General features: G+C 47.6%; 1 protein-coding gene and 1 long non-coding RNA gene across 4 annotated transcripts in view; one reads left to right on the forward strand and one right to left on the reverse strand.

Moving 5' to 3' along the window:
- The window catches only part of NTM (neurotrimin), an 897,130-nt gene that overhangs the window by 596,778 nt on the left and 283,967 nt on the right, over positions 1-16,385 (reverse strand). The window lies entirely within an intron of this gene.
- Positions 11,211-15,999, forward strand: LOC118602873. Its single transcript, XR_004950938.1, has 3 exons — positions 11,211-11,844; positions 15,175-15,366; positions 15,721-15,999. It is a non-coding gene; the product is annotated as an uncharacterized LOC118602873 (long non-coding RNA).

Consider the following 16,385-nt stretch of genomic DNA (forward strand, 5'->3'; position numbering starts at 1 on the left):
AGCGTTATCAGAGAAGATAAAATTACAAAAATGGAAGATAAATCTGGGGAAGTCATCTAGAAATATAGTACTGAAAAATATAAAGTAGCAATTAAGAGCACGAAGACCCAACGCATGCCTAACGGGAGCTTCAGAAAGAGAGCTGAATAATAATGTTTGACGAGATAATGGAAGACTAAGAATTCTCCAAAATTACTAAAGGACCTCAGCACTGAAAATAATCAGCCAATATGTAAAACATTCAAAAGTGAAGTACTCTTGATGAGGCTGTGGTAGTAGACTCAGCAAAACTCTCAAAACTGCCACTATACCAGCAGTGACAACAGTAGCCCCCAATGGTATCTAAGAGATGCTGAGAAGTGCAGTCCGAACAGTTTGGACTGATGTATCCACATATTCAAGTTCATTCCAAAATTTCAATGAACGTGATATCTGCCTTTATCACATTGACTGTCATTCTACCTCGTCTCCCCATTCTGGAATTAAATCTGAGAGATATGCAAGCACAGAGTCTGACAAGTAAATGATCCACTGTGCCCTAGCTTCCTCCCTCTAAAAACCACAGCCCATTCCCTGCTGTGAACAGGCTGTTTCTGCTGCTTTTCTCCACACATGGAAGGCTATATTCCACTAACATTTTCAGGTTCTTGTCATCAGTGCCAGGGGCAAGGTGACATTTCTTAAGATTTATTATGATTGTTTTCCATAACCTGAGGAATGTCAGTCCTCTAAAAGCCTCTGCACTATGTTGATTTTCTAAGTTAACTTGGACTTAGCATAGATTTATTGGTGAGGTTTGTGGTTTGTCCTGTGTGTGTGCAAGTCTGTGTGGGTTTGAGACACAAAGGTGAAGGAAGAGATAAAAATCAATATTTATTTAGCTTTAATATGTGCCTTCCCCTGTGCTAATTGCCATCATATATGTCAATTCGTTCTTTTATCATAGTAATCACATATGGAGAGTATTATCATGGTCATTTATCACCTGAGGAGAATGAGGTTCAGAGAAGTTAGGTAAAAAGGTCACTTAGCTATGAGTCTAAATCTATAAGAAAGAAAAGGGGATCAGCAAAGTGGAGAGAAAACATTATGCTGAGAAGAATCCAGAATTCATATATAAATGGAAGCACAATGTTGTGTGGTCTGATCCAGGCTTGTAGATCAGACCAATGAGAAGACCATATAACTTGGAATAGTCTCCTCTTCAGAGCCTACACCTGTGCTGGTGTAACCTGACTCTCCTAAACAACGTGAACCCAAGAGACACTGATTGCCACATAGAACCAGTTAGGTGCATCTAGCTGTTCCCACAAATGTTGTTTTCCTGGGCTTGCATTTCACTCTCCTTCTCAGTGTTTCGGTGACCCTCTCCTGGTTGAGTCCTGCACTGCCCTGTATCATCCTTTCCCAGTCCTCATGGTGACAATGGACACCCAACCCAGTCCCAACACACAATTCTGTTGAGAAAATTAGTTTCCTCTCAACACCATAGATCTTTTTGTCCCAAGCTGAATTAGCCACTCTCCCTGCAGAAGGCCAGCTCCCTCCTTCACTTTGAATTGTCACAAGCCTGTGGTATCAATGATGTTTTGTGTTAGAAAAGGATTTTGTTGGAATGGTGATTGATGGGCCACACATTCAGCCTTCCTCTTGAACTTCAGCCCTCCCACCCAAGAGGGAACAAAGGCTCAGCTCCTCTCTGCCTCAGGACAAGAGTAAGCAGAGAGCAGAGCAGTCAGGATGCACAGACCTTTGGTAGTTAGAGGCTGTGCTGCTTCATGACATTTAACCTCCCTGAGTCTGTTTCCTCTTTTGCAAATAGGGATGATAATACCACCCATCGACTTGTGCCAAGGATTAAGTGGGAAATGTCCATGTAAGCAACTCTGTTATAGTTAACACTCAAACGTTGCGGGTTCTCTGCCCCAATCTGCTGCACAGCCTCCCATTGTTCTCAAGGCAGGTATCAGTTAGGCTTCGCAGATGCGCTCACTACCCACAGATTTGCCATTGCGAAATAGAAAAAAAATATTCTATTTCAATGGACAAAGAAGATTGAAAGAATTTGGTGTGAAATAATAGAAAGGGCCTGAGCTCTGGAGTCAAAACCTGACCCCCTCTTTTCCTTGCAAATCATGTAACTTCTCTGAATTACATATGTGAAATGTTCATATATACTTCATAGGGCTGCTCTGAGGATTCAGGGAGACAATGAATATGAAAACACATGTAGATACGTGAAGTCATTCTACTGACTAAATTCAACCTTTAACATCGACTCGGAGGGAATTGATAGGTGGACAACCCCAATACAATAAGCACTAAACCTGAGGTGTGTCAGCCGTACCACGGCTGACCTGGTTTCTCATACAAGTCCTGTGTGTATCTAGTCAGTGGGATCACAGAGATTTTTTCTTCAGTAAATCCTTGGCCTGCTCATGCCCCAGAACATTTTAAGGTAAAAATGTCCTGGACAACACATACTGCATTTCCACTAGCAGACAGCTTTCTGCTCCTCCTTTCGGTGGCTGAGCTTGGAGAAGGAGGCACAGTCTGAATCAGCCCTTCTGCCACTGCCCTCTGGTGGTAGGAGCTCGCAATTTCATGACTCTTCCAGACTCCCTGCTGGGGTTCTTTTCCTGGCTCCCAGGCCCTGCCCGCGCTGTGTCCTCCGGAAGCATCTTCTCAGCACTGAGAGTGCAGTAAGGGGTGTCGTAATGTTTGCTTTCTCATCCTCCCTAAGGCAGGCAGTTTCTTTCCTGCTCTGGATCTCAATATTGTCAGCTTCATTCAGGCCCCATCCAATCCAGAGTGATCTTTTAAGCAAATCTGACCAGATTACTCTTTATTCAAAGCCTTTAATGGTTTTCACTGCCCTTTAGGAAAGCTCCAGATCCTTGCCATAAAATAAATATGTTCCTTCTGAGATATCTTCCTTGTCCTTCTGCCTAGTCTTGCATCTTAGGGCCCATCTGTCAGGAGTCTCGGGCCCGAGGTTCTCCCAGAGGGCCCTGCTCCCTGTCCTGCCATTTCCCACTTTCGGCTTGAATGCTCTCTCCTGCCCCCAACTCCACTGGCTAACCCCTTCAGAACCCAGCACGGATGTCGCTTTCTCAATTAGGACCTTCTCTGGCAACCTCTCCGCACATTTCAGGTCGGCTGCACACCTGCGACCCCGGTTCTCAGCTCTGCGACGTCTTCCCACCCAATTCCGTGTTCCCAGACCCAGAAGCCACAGTTTCTGCGGGCGCTTAAAAAAATCTTCATTGCTACCCCAGGACAAAATACAGTGCCTGGCACATAGACCTTGCTCAGTAAATGTGGAATGAAAAACTAACACTATCTTAGGAACCAGAAGAATGGCAGAGCCTGCGAACGTAAAAAATAATCACAATTATATTTGCATACTAATATAATAATAGTTGTGGAACATGTATTATATGCAAGGCCCATTCAGTGCTTTAAATTCATTTCTTCATCCAGTCGGCACAGTGACCTGCTTCATGTACTATCTCATTTAATCTTTACAACTGTGGCAGGTGGGAGGAGAGCAGGCTTTAGATCTGTATTACAGATAGGAGAACGAAGCTTATGGAAAGGTTGACCCTCGGCAACCAAGAATAATGTGGGAGCAAGGGCTTTAGCCTGGTTTTTGCGACCTCTCTCCTAGTGACACGAGTCTGCTATTCCTTATTAATACCTTGCCACCTATTCCTGACAGAGACAGGTCCCGGGAGAGGAAGCCACACACAGAAATGTGCTTTGCCTGCAGACCTAGGCTGTAGAAGCAATCACAGCTTCTCTCTCACCTCCAGTTCCTAATCAATTATGGAGGAAATGACAATGAAGAGAAGAGGAGAAAGAGAAAGACTCAGAGTGACTGCAGTTCATTGAAAAGATACCAGAGGCTCTATTTCTGCAGCCACATGCCCTACTGGGAACACCAGGGCAAATAGATGTAGGGTTTGGTGGATGACAAGGAGACAAAGGAAAAATGACAACCCAAGTGAATTAGTGAAGGTGAAATAAGCGGTGCTCAGCAACAGATGGGGCTGATGCTGGGTAATTTTCTCCTGTCACCTCCCCTCAGGTAATAGATAATCCTGCAGCTGCCTGCGTTCCTGAGAGGCAGGCACAGAGCCTCAGTCTCCTTCCTGTCTGAAAGCCGTGCCCCCATCCCTTAACCTGTCTTGATGATAAAAATCTTAAGAGCCAAAACTTTTTGCAAGACTTATAGCGCCGATTTAACTCAGTCCCAGCTAAGGTTGCTATCTGTCAGGCTGTCAGGGTGACAGGCAGATTTGTAAATGCTCTGGCTCCAGTGTCAGGTTGAAGGTGACATTTTTCTGCTGGAGATTTTTTCCCCATCCCTCATCGAGACAGACCATCTCAGAACTAGGAAAGCAACCCTCTGAATAAGCTGATGGACCACTCACCATCACTCTGATCGCGGCCATTGACCCCTCAGCTATGAGATTGTCGCTCAGTTGCCCTGGCCACCTCTGCCCAACCCCACACACTCAGCGATTCCCTGTAAGGCCAAGCCCCAGTCCCATGCCCCCGACCCATTCCATTCTCAGCTGCATGCTTTTGCCTTGTAATGATTTGTCTTGGCTGATGGTTGTTCTGTCATTACCACTATAAATACTTACATAGATTAATTAACCACAACATAAAAACCCAGAATCCCAACTAAATTCATTTAATGACCTGCCATGCTATTTTTTAGCCGAAGCATCTAAAAGTAACCCTGAATGCTCAGTGACATTCTTCTCTTTGATTCCTTCCTGGAATCACTAAACCTTAATCAGATTTATGTTTTAACCCCTCTTAGGATTTTATTCTCAGTGTCTTTAACCCACAAAGAATGGTACTGAAGTGGGATGATTTGGTTTCTTGGCTTCCTACCCAATTCTCTACCTTTATCTGACTTCCATTATGAAGCTTGGGAAAGACACTTTCTGTCCTGATGCCACATCAAAGCTCAGCTAAGAGTTCCATTTCTTAGCCCAAATGCCAAAATGGAAATGAAAATTCTCTCTTCTCTTTATCTCTCTGTTCCTTTAAAAGAGGAACTAGCCTTGAGCCAGTACCATCCATAAGTCTGCATGGGGAAGGTGTGCCTCACAAAGCAAACCTCTAGGAGGGGTCTGAGTCAACCCCAGGGGGCAGGTCTCCAGGGCAAGCACAGAAAGAACGAAATATGGAGGCTGTAAAGAAATATGGAAGTCAGTCTAAGCCTATGGCTTCCCACTATTCCTTTTCTCTTGATTTCTTCCTTTCCCTCCTATACTTTGCACCTCGTGTTTCCTTAATAGATGAGATACCTTTGGTGACAGTCCCACACCCCACCCATGGTTCCACCCAGGAGAGGCTCCAGCCTCCCTTCTTTCAATTCCTTTTCTTAAAAGGGAAAGCTCATCATGGTATCTATGCTGTACAATAGTTTTTTCTTTTTTTGGTGTTACAGTTTTTATTTTTTTGAGTAATGAGTAAGATGACATATGCAAAACTATTAAATTACACACAGTGAAAGCTCAGATGACATTAGTTCACCCGACCCCAGCCTTCAGCAACTTCATGAATCCCAGCCATATTAAGGCAAGAAAAGCTGAGCACGCTCCACCTAAGGGGGGAATGAGTTCAGTATGGCTACTGCACCTCCAGATCTGGGAAGGTAGTAGGAGCCTCTGGGGTTTGTGGTCTTCATATTGTGCCCCTTTGGGGAATTTATATTACGGGAGTGGAGGAAATTAAAGAAAAGAAAGAAGAGAAAAAATGAAAGGGATGGGAGGGAGGATGGGAAAAGAATTTCAGAGAAAGTAAAGCAGGTGGAGTCATATCACAGGTTGGTACTGACACAGAGTTCTTGGAGAGAGGTCTAGGAGGAGGACTGATAGAGACTGGAGAGGACAAACAGGCTGCCTACTGATGCCTCCTGGGCACTGCTCTCTCAGCTCAGCCAGGCTGGGCCCCACAATTCCAGTGAAATGAACTCCAGTAGGAGAGGAGCAGCCAAAAATAAGCTGCCACATCCTTCCGTGAAAGAGCTGCCCCCTAGGCGGCCACTACAAACAAACAAAGGCCGTGGGAGGCTTGAGAATCCAAGGGGAGGCTCCTGGGAGGGGGAGGCTCGTGTAGGCGAGAAGAAATGAGCAGAGGCAGAACAAACGTCTCACCAGCTTTTTTTTTTTTACCCCAAACTACTTGACAGAAGCTATGACTGTGCCCTCAGGTGTGAACTGAATTCTACAAAGGTTAAAGAAGAAAGAACTGCTCCTTGAACTGAGGGAGGAGGAGAGGAGGACACAACTGGTGGGTGCATTGGTGGATGGATGGGTGGCCATACAGTAGGTGAGTCCTTCTGGAGAAAGTGAATTTTGTCAGAGGACAGACAGAGAGTTCTGCCACCTGGGGACCTGGAGGCGGGGGGTTTCCTGGGGCACCTTCAGCCTCTCCTCTGCCTCTCTTAGGTATCAGCTGCTCCAGACTTGAAACACCCTTCTGGAAAGTGAAAGGCCTTCCTCTAAGTAATCAGCTCCTGTTTCTCTCCCTCCTGTCCCCAAGGGGACTATCTGGATATTTCTTCCATTAGGAGCAATCTTCTCCCTGACTGAGTTTTATCAAAGGCAGATTCCATTTCCCTTTTGCCCTTTGCATTAAGAATTCTTGAAAGGGTTGCCTCACTTCTCTCTCTGCAATCCTCACTTTGGCTCCCAGTTGGTATTTTCCGTGCTCCCTTCCCTTCCCGTCCCTCCTCCTCTTGCAGTCCTAATCCCCACGTTAGTGGCCTGTGAGGGAGGAGGAGCATCACAGACAGTCTCTCTTGGTTTTTGCCAAAGGAGAGAAGTGGCCAGTTCGCTCAGACAATTGCATAGCATGTGTTGGGCTGGAGCATCCTGGTTGGCCAGAGTTTGGCTTATAGGGGTCTCATCTGGGCCCCACCAGGTTGTGGGAGACCCCTGCAGACAGCACCTCTGTGGGTAGGCAAGAGACAGCCACTGGCTCTTAGGCCTCTTTGCCTCCTCAGCCAACTCTCTTGCCTCCTGCAGAGGCTGAACTCGCCTGCAGGTATCTTAGCATCTGAGCCCATGTAGCTTAGATACTCAGATGATGTCGGGTGGGAGGGAGCAGCAGGGTCAGGCCTCAAAGGGCCCCTCAGGGCTCATTGTCTGCCCCCAACACCTCTTCTCCCAGTTTTAAATGTCATTCTCATCCACAATTCCTTGGGCCAGGTTTATCTACTATGGGAGAAGAGTTTGACTATAACATCTATCATTTTTCCTTTCATTTGATTTTTCGCTGGTGGGAAGAGGCAGTCATTGCTACCTATATTAGGAGGTTTATTTATGGAATATATCTTTAAATTTTTTCATTTAGCTTGTGGAAAATGTATTTCCAGAACTTCTGGCCTCTGGACTGCAGCCTGTACTCTCTTGCACGTTCTGCTCAGCCCCTGGGTACTGGGGTGCACACTCTATATACCATGCACATCCCTCTGAGCAAAGGCCTGCTCCTCAATTTCCCAGAATTTTGGCAGCTTTGTGTTTCTGATGGAATGTGGGATCTAGACCAATGTGTGTGGGAAGGCCTTATGGTGTTGTGAGTTTTCCCTCTTCTTTAATCCAGGACCCACACCTCTCCTTGCCAGCTCCATGTGCACCTGTACAATCAGATGGACTCAGGGACAGACATGTGCAAGGGAAGAGACAAGTGGCCCCAAGTCTCTCATCGTAGCTTTTGGCAGCATAAGTTTCAGCCCAAAGACCACCATATTAATATACTGCTGAATTGCATCCTGTGCAGATCAGAAAGCAAAATGTGTCTACAAAAATACCACCTTCTCAGGTTATAGGGATATGACCAATAACTGGAATTTACTATCAAAGCAAAACAGTTGTCCCCTCCCACCCCCCCCCCCCCCACTACTAAGTCTTTCTAGAGTGCTGGCAGGTGGTCACACAAAGAGGGATGATCCGGGGCATTGTACCAGCTGCATGCAAGAAGCCTAGGGTGAATTCCACAAGATAAATCTGATAAGTCTAGCCGAGGGACTGAACTAGCCCTTGGAGGTGCAGTCCAGACCTGGGAAGGGGTGCACTGAGGAGCAAGGAGGAGAGACTGGACAAGATGAGCTCAGAATTCATGCAGCCTCCCTTTTTCTGTTCTGGGTGTGTCTGCAGCAGTACTAACATTCATTCCATCACTGGATCACTGAAAAGCAATAGAATACTATTTCCTTATTTCTCAACACATTGAGGACACGTGAGAACTGAGGCATCTTGCTGGGTGTTATCCTTCCGGCCTGCCTGGCCTTACTGAGTAGTTCTCGTGGTTTCTGCCTATGCAATGGTCCAGCTTAGAGGTCGGGATCATTGGCTGGATGTGTGACCAAAGGCAAGTTGCAGCTTATGTGTGCTTTAGTTTCCTCATCTGCAAAGTGAGGATAATGTGGGGCCCACTTCTTAAGAGAGTTGTGAGAAAGGCAGTAAATGATGAATGTGATAAAGCTGTTAGCACCTGATATCTAGTAGCTATTGTCAGTGGTGGTATTTGGTGTTATCTTTTGTAATAAGAAAGCAGAGAGTATAAAGTGCTGGTAAGATATTCATTTCCCTGTTTTTTCCTACCTCATCTCTTTCTTGAAGCAGGCAATGGGAGACTGGAGGAAGGCAAAGGACTAAGTAGTGGAATGACATGCGAGGACCCTGGAAGAAGATGAACATGGTGTCTGAGAAGAGGAAATGTTTTCTGAATAAGGTTCTCAGAATGCAAGCAGACGAGCTCATGAATCTTTGTAAACCTGCTGCCTGCCTGCTATCGGGGGAAGACAGAGGTCTCCCCTGTGATGAGGCCCCCATCCCCTCCCTGCATAAGGCCTTGCCTAAGCCTACCCCTCCCAGGAGGGTGCCCCTCACTTCCAGGGCCAGCCCCTCCTCATGGACTTTACCTCAACCTTTCCTCAAAAAGAACCAGTGCTTTCAGGCGAACTGGGCTAACAGCAACGTTTGTGGGGAAACTGAATTCCACAAGATAAATCTCATAAGTCTAGCCTAGGGACTGAGCTAGCCTTTGAGTTAAGGCTCTGAAAGTTAAAGAAAAGAGTTATTGTCCTGTCCTGGGATTGGAAGGAGCATAAATTCACTGTCCACAAGCTCCTTCTTCCCTTGGCCCAGCCCCTCCTGAACCATCCTGCAGGAGGTACTGGGTTTCCGAGGGTTCAGGCGGTACTGAGAAGGCTGAAGCAGAGTAAGGACACCTCCCCTGCTAACTGTGTTCCTGCCTGCTCTGGTCCCAGACTCTCCCTCACCTCCCCAGCTAGAGCCACAGGTTATGGCAGAAAGCTCTGGGACAAAGTGTTTAATTCTCACAAGTGATAAGCCCAGCTCAGAGCTCAGAAGGCCTGCCTGCCTAGCCTGCAGTGTTCCTTCCTTCCTTGGCCACCCGGGAGCCGCCGGAGTTTCCCTTAACAAACATCCAACTCATCTGCCAGAGTGTGCTCTTACTGAAAGATAAGCACATGTAAAATTAAAACTAACATAAAAAAAAATTAATTAAATATGTCTTGCAGTGCTCACGATTGGTCTAGAAACACTAAGGAGACAGTTCTAAGACATATTGGGGTTCTCGGGCCTTTGAAATTGGGGGAGACCATCTCAGATGGTGATTGGGCATTGCGCACTGGTCTGTAGGATGGGTGGTCATATTTTCTGGTCTCTAATAGTGTTGCATTGTCTGACATCAGGACTGACAATTTGGTTGTCATACTGAGGGGAGTTATTGGTATCTTCTGCACAAACGTCCTCCAACCCACCAGAAGCGATATTAAGTTCAATTCAAACATGTACTGTGCAGGCTCCGGCTGTCGGCTAGATACTGAGCACACTAAGGTAAATAATCCAGTAGCCGCCCCTGCCGTAAGAGAGACCCGGGAGAGCGTGGGCGAGAGGCCGTGAAGAGGCGCCCCAAGAGAAGCAGAGAGGAAGGAGGTGCTGGAGACTTGTCCTGCCTTTAGGGTTTTGGAATTCAACTCGTAGACTTCTCCCATAGAGAAGTGATACATTCAACCCCATTTTGATGTGATTCGAAAGCATTTCTCATGGGCTTTAAAAATAATCATTAACCATGCCAATTTCTGATTTAGTGATGTGAGCTACACACTCTGCTTCCAACGCTACTTGTATAGTTGGCTTTGCAAACCATATTACGGACATGCAACTAGGGGCAAGGAGAGAGCACAGAACAGGATGCTCTGGGCCTCTCCTTGAGAAAAGCCCTACTTGTGCACGAAGCCTCGTTCTCTGCTGTTAGCAGTTCAGGCAGCGCGAGAAGCGCAGGTGCGCCCTCCCGTGGCCGTCCTTCTGAGCTGCAGGCGCAGCAGCCCCCACTGCACCTGCAGGCTCCCCTATCCAGATGTGCCAACTGAGGAGACGGCATAGTACCTCTCACCCTTCTGGGGTTTATTAGCCTGCTGTAAAGTCAGTGCAATAATAGCCCCGGGGAGGCCATTACACCACCATTTCAATCCAGAGGAGGGCTATTCCATCAACTGCTCCAGAGGCCTGCTTGGTAAATGAGTTTTCTTTTAAAATACCTTCACTTGATTTCTTTACTAGAGCACATGGGGCACTGGTACTGGGAGGAAACATAAGGAGCTGGAGGACACAGCGGGAAAGGAAGCTGAGAAACACTGAAGAATCAACAGCAGAGGCCCAGAGAAGGCAGTTCACAACCTCCTTCCACCCTGCTTGGGGTATGCCTCTCCACCCTGTAGCCCCTTGTCCCTCTCTCTAGCGACGCTAAGGTCCAGTTGTTTGCTCCTTGAGATGGATCTTGTACCCACTCCCTCCCCACTGTGAACTGCCGTGCCTAGCACAGGCTTTGCTGGTGCTTGGGTAGAATTAGTTCACAATGAGTGAATTGTGATTGCCCAGTTCTGCAGTTACACTGAGGGAGACAGGAAACACAGACCAGTGCTATTCCAGGCTGCATGTCAACAAAGGTCCCTCACCCCATGAGCAGCCTGCTGAAGGGGTTGGCAGCAGAGAGCTCAACCAGGACCTGGAAGGATGCACACTCTTGACCTCACTGTAGCACTAATCATTAAGGATCGCAGTGACCGAGCAGGCCTGTGCCCTGCCGGGGACCCCAGCTGAAGGGGAATACATCTTTAGGGGCAGAACATCACATTCAAACAATCAAGGGGGAGGGGACTCTGGAAAAAGCAAGTGTTCAGACACTGTGCTCTCAGCAGATCCATAATTCCTGTTATTGACTACCATGTTTCCTGTTTCCCACATTTTATGCAGTTACACTGTTGCTCTTTCTGGAACATTGAGTTCGTTAAATTGTTTGTTACTTTACAACAGTGGGAGAGGTCATTCCTTAAGTGGAGGTGCATTGAGCCTGAGCCCCCATCTGCCCCATCATGCTGGACTGCAAATGAAGAGTCTCGCAGTTCACAGTCACACTGCCTCTCCCAATGCAGCGGTTCCAGTAGCCTGTATTGGTCTTGGAGAACAGCTTGGGGCACTTGGCTCCACTGCCCTCCACACTTTGGGACCAGGAATACTTAGCTCAGGCTGTTTCACTTCCCTGTGCCCTGGCAGGTCAGGCCTGGGGTGTAACTGTTTCTAATTAACCTTTCCTGCAGATGAAACCTACCCCAGCTATCAGCCTACAGCTAAATGGTTCTAAGAGGATAGAAATTATTTTCTACCTTTGACAACATCAAAGGGAATCAAAGGAAATTATCCCACTCTCATCTGTGCCTCTCCACCAACCTCACTGTGGTATTCGGGTGAGCTCAGCCATCGGAGATGCAGAGAAGGATCTCGGAATCAGGTAATCCCTGTGAAAGTCCCCAGGCCTGGCTTGCTCTCAGGTGGCCCACCTTCCCTCCAGCTGTGGCTCTCTCCCTTTCTGAGCCTCTCATTGGGCCCCTCGTTATTTAATACCTTACATGTGCTCCTCCCCCTCCTTCAAGATGATAAAATCCCTGGGGACAGGACCAAACCTAGGCTTTTTTGTGAGCATCTTGTGCCAAGTGTAGTACTTGTATGCAGCATAACGTCATGGGGTCCCAGAGATAATCTTTCGCTAGTTACTATGACCGGATTCCAAAAATGTATTAAGGGCCTACTTTGTGTCAATGTTCTAAATACTGTGGATGGAATACCCTGATCATATGGGGCTTTAATTCTAGTGGAGAGACATTAACTGACATTCAACAAACAAACAAGCAAATATATACATCAGGTGTTAGAAATGGCTAAGAGAACCAAAAAACCAAGGATAAGTAATTACATGGATGGCAGTGTTCTACTATCTAAGGTGACCAGGAGGTGTTTCTAATAAGGTGGCATTTGCTGAGAGGCCTGAAAGAAGTGAGGAAACAGTCCACTTGATATATGGAGGCAGAGCAAGCAGAAAAGCATCACATGTAAATGTCCTGAGGCAAGAGTGGGTTGGGTGTGTGAGAGGAGCAGCCAGGAAATGACCATGGTGCAGCATAGTGAAGAGAGGAGAACGAGAACTGAGGTTAGAGACGACGTGTCAACTGTCAACAGAACAAACGTGGAAATGTGCCCAGTCCTGGGAAGTCCAGGAGCTGTAGGCCTGCCATCCTAACTCTGCATTCAGTACCCAGATGCCTCCTCTAGATGGTGGCTGGGCACACTCTGGCCTCAGCGTGAATATCCCCAGGAACAGGACACATGCAGAGCTGAGTGGCAGACCATCCTAGCTCTTCCCAAGCCTGGCAATCTTGTCAAGCTACCCAGCTGTTGGGCTTCTGCTTTCATGCCCCTATAATTCCCTCCTCACAGGGCTGTTGTAAAAATCAAATGAAATGTCTTTGTCAGATACCGAAAGAAAGCTTATCTCCTACCTGATAGTTTCTAGAAAGCTCTCTCTTGGGTTGAGCTTTTCATGGTCCTATTTCTGGCCCGTGAGCAACTCAAGCCTCGTCCTCCCTCTGTCTCAGCCAATGTTCTGCCAACATCAGGTTTCTTGCCGGTTCTCAGGGGAGCTCTGTAACCTTCAGAAACTCCTTCTGGAGTTTCCCTACACCCATTACCTCACTTCCCACCTCAGTATGTCACTTCTGTCCTATACAGCAGGAGACACAGAGTCCCAGAGAGATGCATACCATGTTATCTTTCCCAGGTTATCACCTGGGCCAAGGTTCAATCCGCTGCCTCCGGAAGCCTCCCTGGTGTCTAGGAGCCTGAGATGTTGGGACAAGGAGGCTTTTCAGAGATGAGGGACAAGAGGCAGGAGGCAGGCACAAGAGACATAGTGGGAAGGCTACAGAGCTCCACCCTGGGGTGAGACTCAGTTGTCCATCTTCAGGCCCAAAGCTAAATGAATACCCAGCATAAGAAAGCAATGTGTCCACCAGAGGACGAGAGACTGGCTGGAACAGTGCCTATAAATAGATGTCATCCCCCACCCTCCTGTTCTGTCCTAGCACCCTATGAGCAGTGGCTGAGGGCTGGCGAGGCCATGAGAAGGAGAATGCTGTCAGCTGCTCAGAAAGCTATTGAAAGAGGTTTTCTAGGCAGGGAACAGCGGGCTGCGTTTGCCCAGAAAGAGTGGAGAGAACCACCTTTTCCCACAGTTTCCAGGTGTTGAGGAGGCGTGTAGTTCTATGACCCCAGGGCTGTTACTGGTCAGCCAGTCATGGCCCTCCATGGATCGCTCTGGAAATGTTGGTGGAGCCAGAGGTGGCTGCTGTCGCCGTGTTATCCTCCTGGTGAGCACCATCATCACCACATCCCTTTCTTTATGCTGGGCGCTGTGGTCAGTGCACACACACGGGCTCACTCACAACCAAATCCACAGACGAATATTCACGATTTACTGACGGCAAAAATGCGGCTGGGCGGGGCTAATTTGAATGCTACATCGCACAGCCAGCAAGTAGTACAGTGGCACTTAGAGCCCAGTTCTGTTGGGCTCCAGGGCAAGAGGGAATTCATTCAGTCATGAGAACCTCCTCTTGCTATGGCTTGCCCTCCCCACCCTCCCAGCGGGTCCTTTCCTTACAAGCAACATGGCACTGGGGTTGGGAAGATCCAGGGGAGGATCCTGAGAAGCATCAGTTCCCATGGCAATGGAGAATCCAGAAGTTGCCGCCTAGAGGACCTTCTGCTGAAACATCCTCTGCGACCCCCAGAGTGTGACCCCTAAGAGCTCAGCCCCTTCCATAGCGACAGTGGTTTTGTCTAGTGACTCATGTCCCGCTGGCCCGGGGCAGGTTGCTGCTGACTTTTCAGATGAACCTCTGATAGCTCAGGTGTATTTCTGTAACTATAACAAAGAGCTATAAAACCTACTCTACCATACAAAATTATGCTGCACTGACCCCCTTGGTCCCCTTTACCCATTTTCACCTTCGGTGTTTGATCTAAGGCATTCCCCTCATCAGACTGCTTTTGGGGCCTCTTCCATCACTTCCTGGGAGGGATATTGTCCACTGGTGCTTAGGGGCAGGGGTCATTTCGCCTCTTCCCCTTGCACTCTGCACAGTGCCCAAGACAAGGGACTGATCTGTTGAAGCGTCTTTAGTGACACACACATTTTCTGCCTTTCCTGTCTTAGTCAGAGGAGCAAACACAGGACAATGAAGTCAGTGAGCAATGCTGGGTTAGTGGCAGTGTGGTTAACACCTTCTTTTGATTAGAAATAAAATGTGCAGAACTCCCTGTTGGATTTAGTAGGAAGGAAGTGAAGCTGTACTTTGAGAGGGAAAGTTCAGTTATAATGAGGAATAAAAGCTGTGAAGATGAGTATGGGAATTATTCACACCAGTGAAATTTCTGGACAGTTCCATGCATCTATTTTCCTGTGTGTGCATGCGTGTACGTGTGTGAGAGAGAGAGAAGGAAAGTGGGGGAAACTGGTGTTAGGTATCTATGACATTTATGAGCCTTTTAAAAAGTCTTAACTGGCAGGTAAAATGCACGGTAGTCTGTGAGCTCATACACCTTCTGCACAGACAGCACTGGTGCTGGGTCTGCTCCTCTCTTAGGCTTCCAGGAGCCAGAGCGAATCCAAAATCAAAAGAGGAAGTGAGTGAAGAGCTAGAGAGAACGCTTCTGATGTAAGAGGTGGCCAGTTTCAGATACAGCCATCAGAGCGTGAATGAACTGGAGTAACTTTCCTTTGCAGCTACTGCAAACAGATTGGAGCAGGTACGCACTCAGATGGAATGAGAAGGATGGATCCCATCTCCTGAGTCAAGACAAGATATCAAGAAGTGAGAGGTGGAGCCTCCTCCCTCCTCCAGTCTGTGCTAAGGAACTGCGGGATCCTCAGTTGCCACCAGGGGGCACAGTCCTGAGCACCACAGGCAGAGAAGAGGTATCAGCGCCTTCCCGCTCTGCAATTGTGTTGATACAGCATGGCATAGGGAGGGAGACGGGAGAGAACAGGCCACAGTCAGTCTCAGCTTTCTACAGTCCCCAGGGCACTGCAGAGTGAAGAAAACAAGAGCACACAAAGGAAGAAACCTCTGCTGGTCCCCCGTGGTACTTGCAGAACACCACTATAGGCAAGGTTCAAAGTGTCTTAAGCTGCAGTAGCTGTTCTGTGCGCTTAGATCCTTAGATTAGTCCTCCCAACAACCTTTGAGACAGGTATTACCGCATTTTCCAGGAGAGAAAATGAGGCTTCCCAGATATATAGCATGCCAATAATAATTTATCCATCTCTTAGTAGCTGACAGAGAAGAATTTGAAACCAGGAACCTGTTGAAGTGATACAGCATTTAGCCTAGTGTCCCTCATGGCCAGGGACATGTCGCAGCAATGATTCCACCCGGACTCTGGGTTTTCCCTTTCTGGAGATATCTATCACCTGAGACTGAAAAGGTGGGTGAGCTCAACATATTTACTTCTTATTTATCTTGATTCTTTAACTCTAGTGCACATACACACGCATGTACAAATCCGCACAAAAGTTCTTGCCATTAAGGATCCCCATTTCCTTCCAACAGCCTAAACCTAGTAACTGCTCTGATTCATCCCAATGACGTCTTGAATGCCAACTTCATGAGCAGGCACGACCCAAGGGAGGGAAGGCCAGGAGATGCGACGGCAGCATGAATGCGTGAACACCGGAGCAGGGAGCGGGGTGGGGCGGGCTCCCGAACGTCTTTGGCTTCATCGCGCTGTCATCCAGAGGCCTTTGTCCCCCCTCTCCAGGGGGGATTTACTGAAGCTCGGTAAAATCTGCCCTGAATATTGCTATAAAATATAAGTCCTTCTCAAGCTACTTCAGCCAGAGAATCCTAAACCAATAGATTCACCTTTCCATGACTTTGTTAAAAGGAAGAATGGAGTTCATGAAAACCCAGTGCTAGCCTCCGTCGTTTCAACTCT

Source organism: Rousettus aegyptiacus, unplaced genomic scaffold (assembly GCF_014176215.1).
Source record: "Rousettus aegyptiacus isolate mRouAeg1 unplaced genomic scaffold, mRouAeg1.p scaffold_m13_p_5, whole genome shotgun sequence".
Classification (NCBI taxonomy): domain Eukaryota; kingdom Metazoa; phylum Chordata; class Mammalia; order Chiroptera; family Pteropodidae; genus Rousettus; species Rousettus aegyptiacus.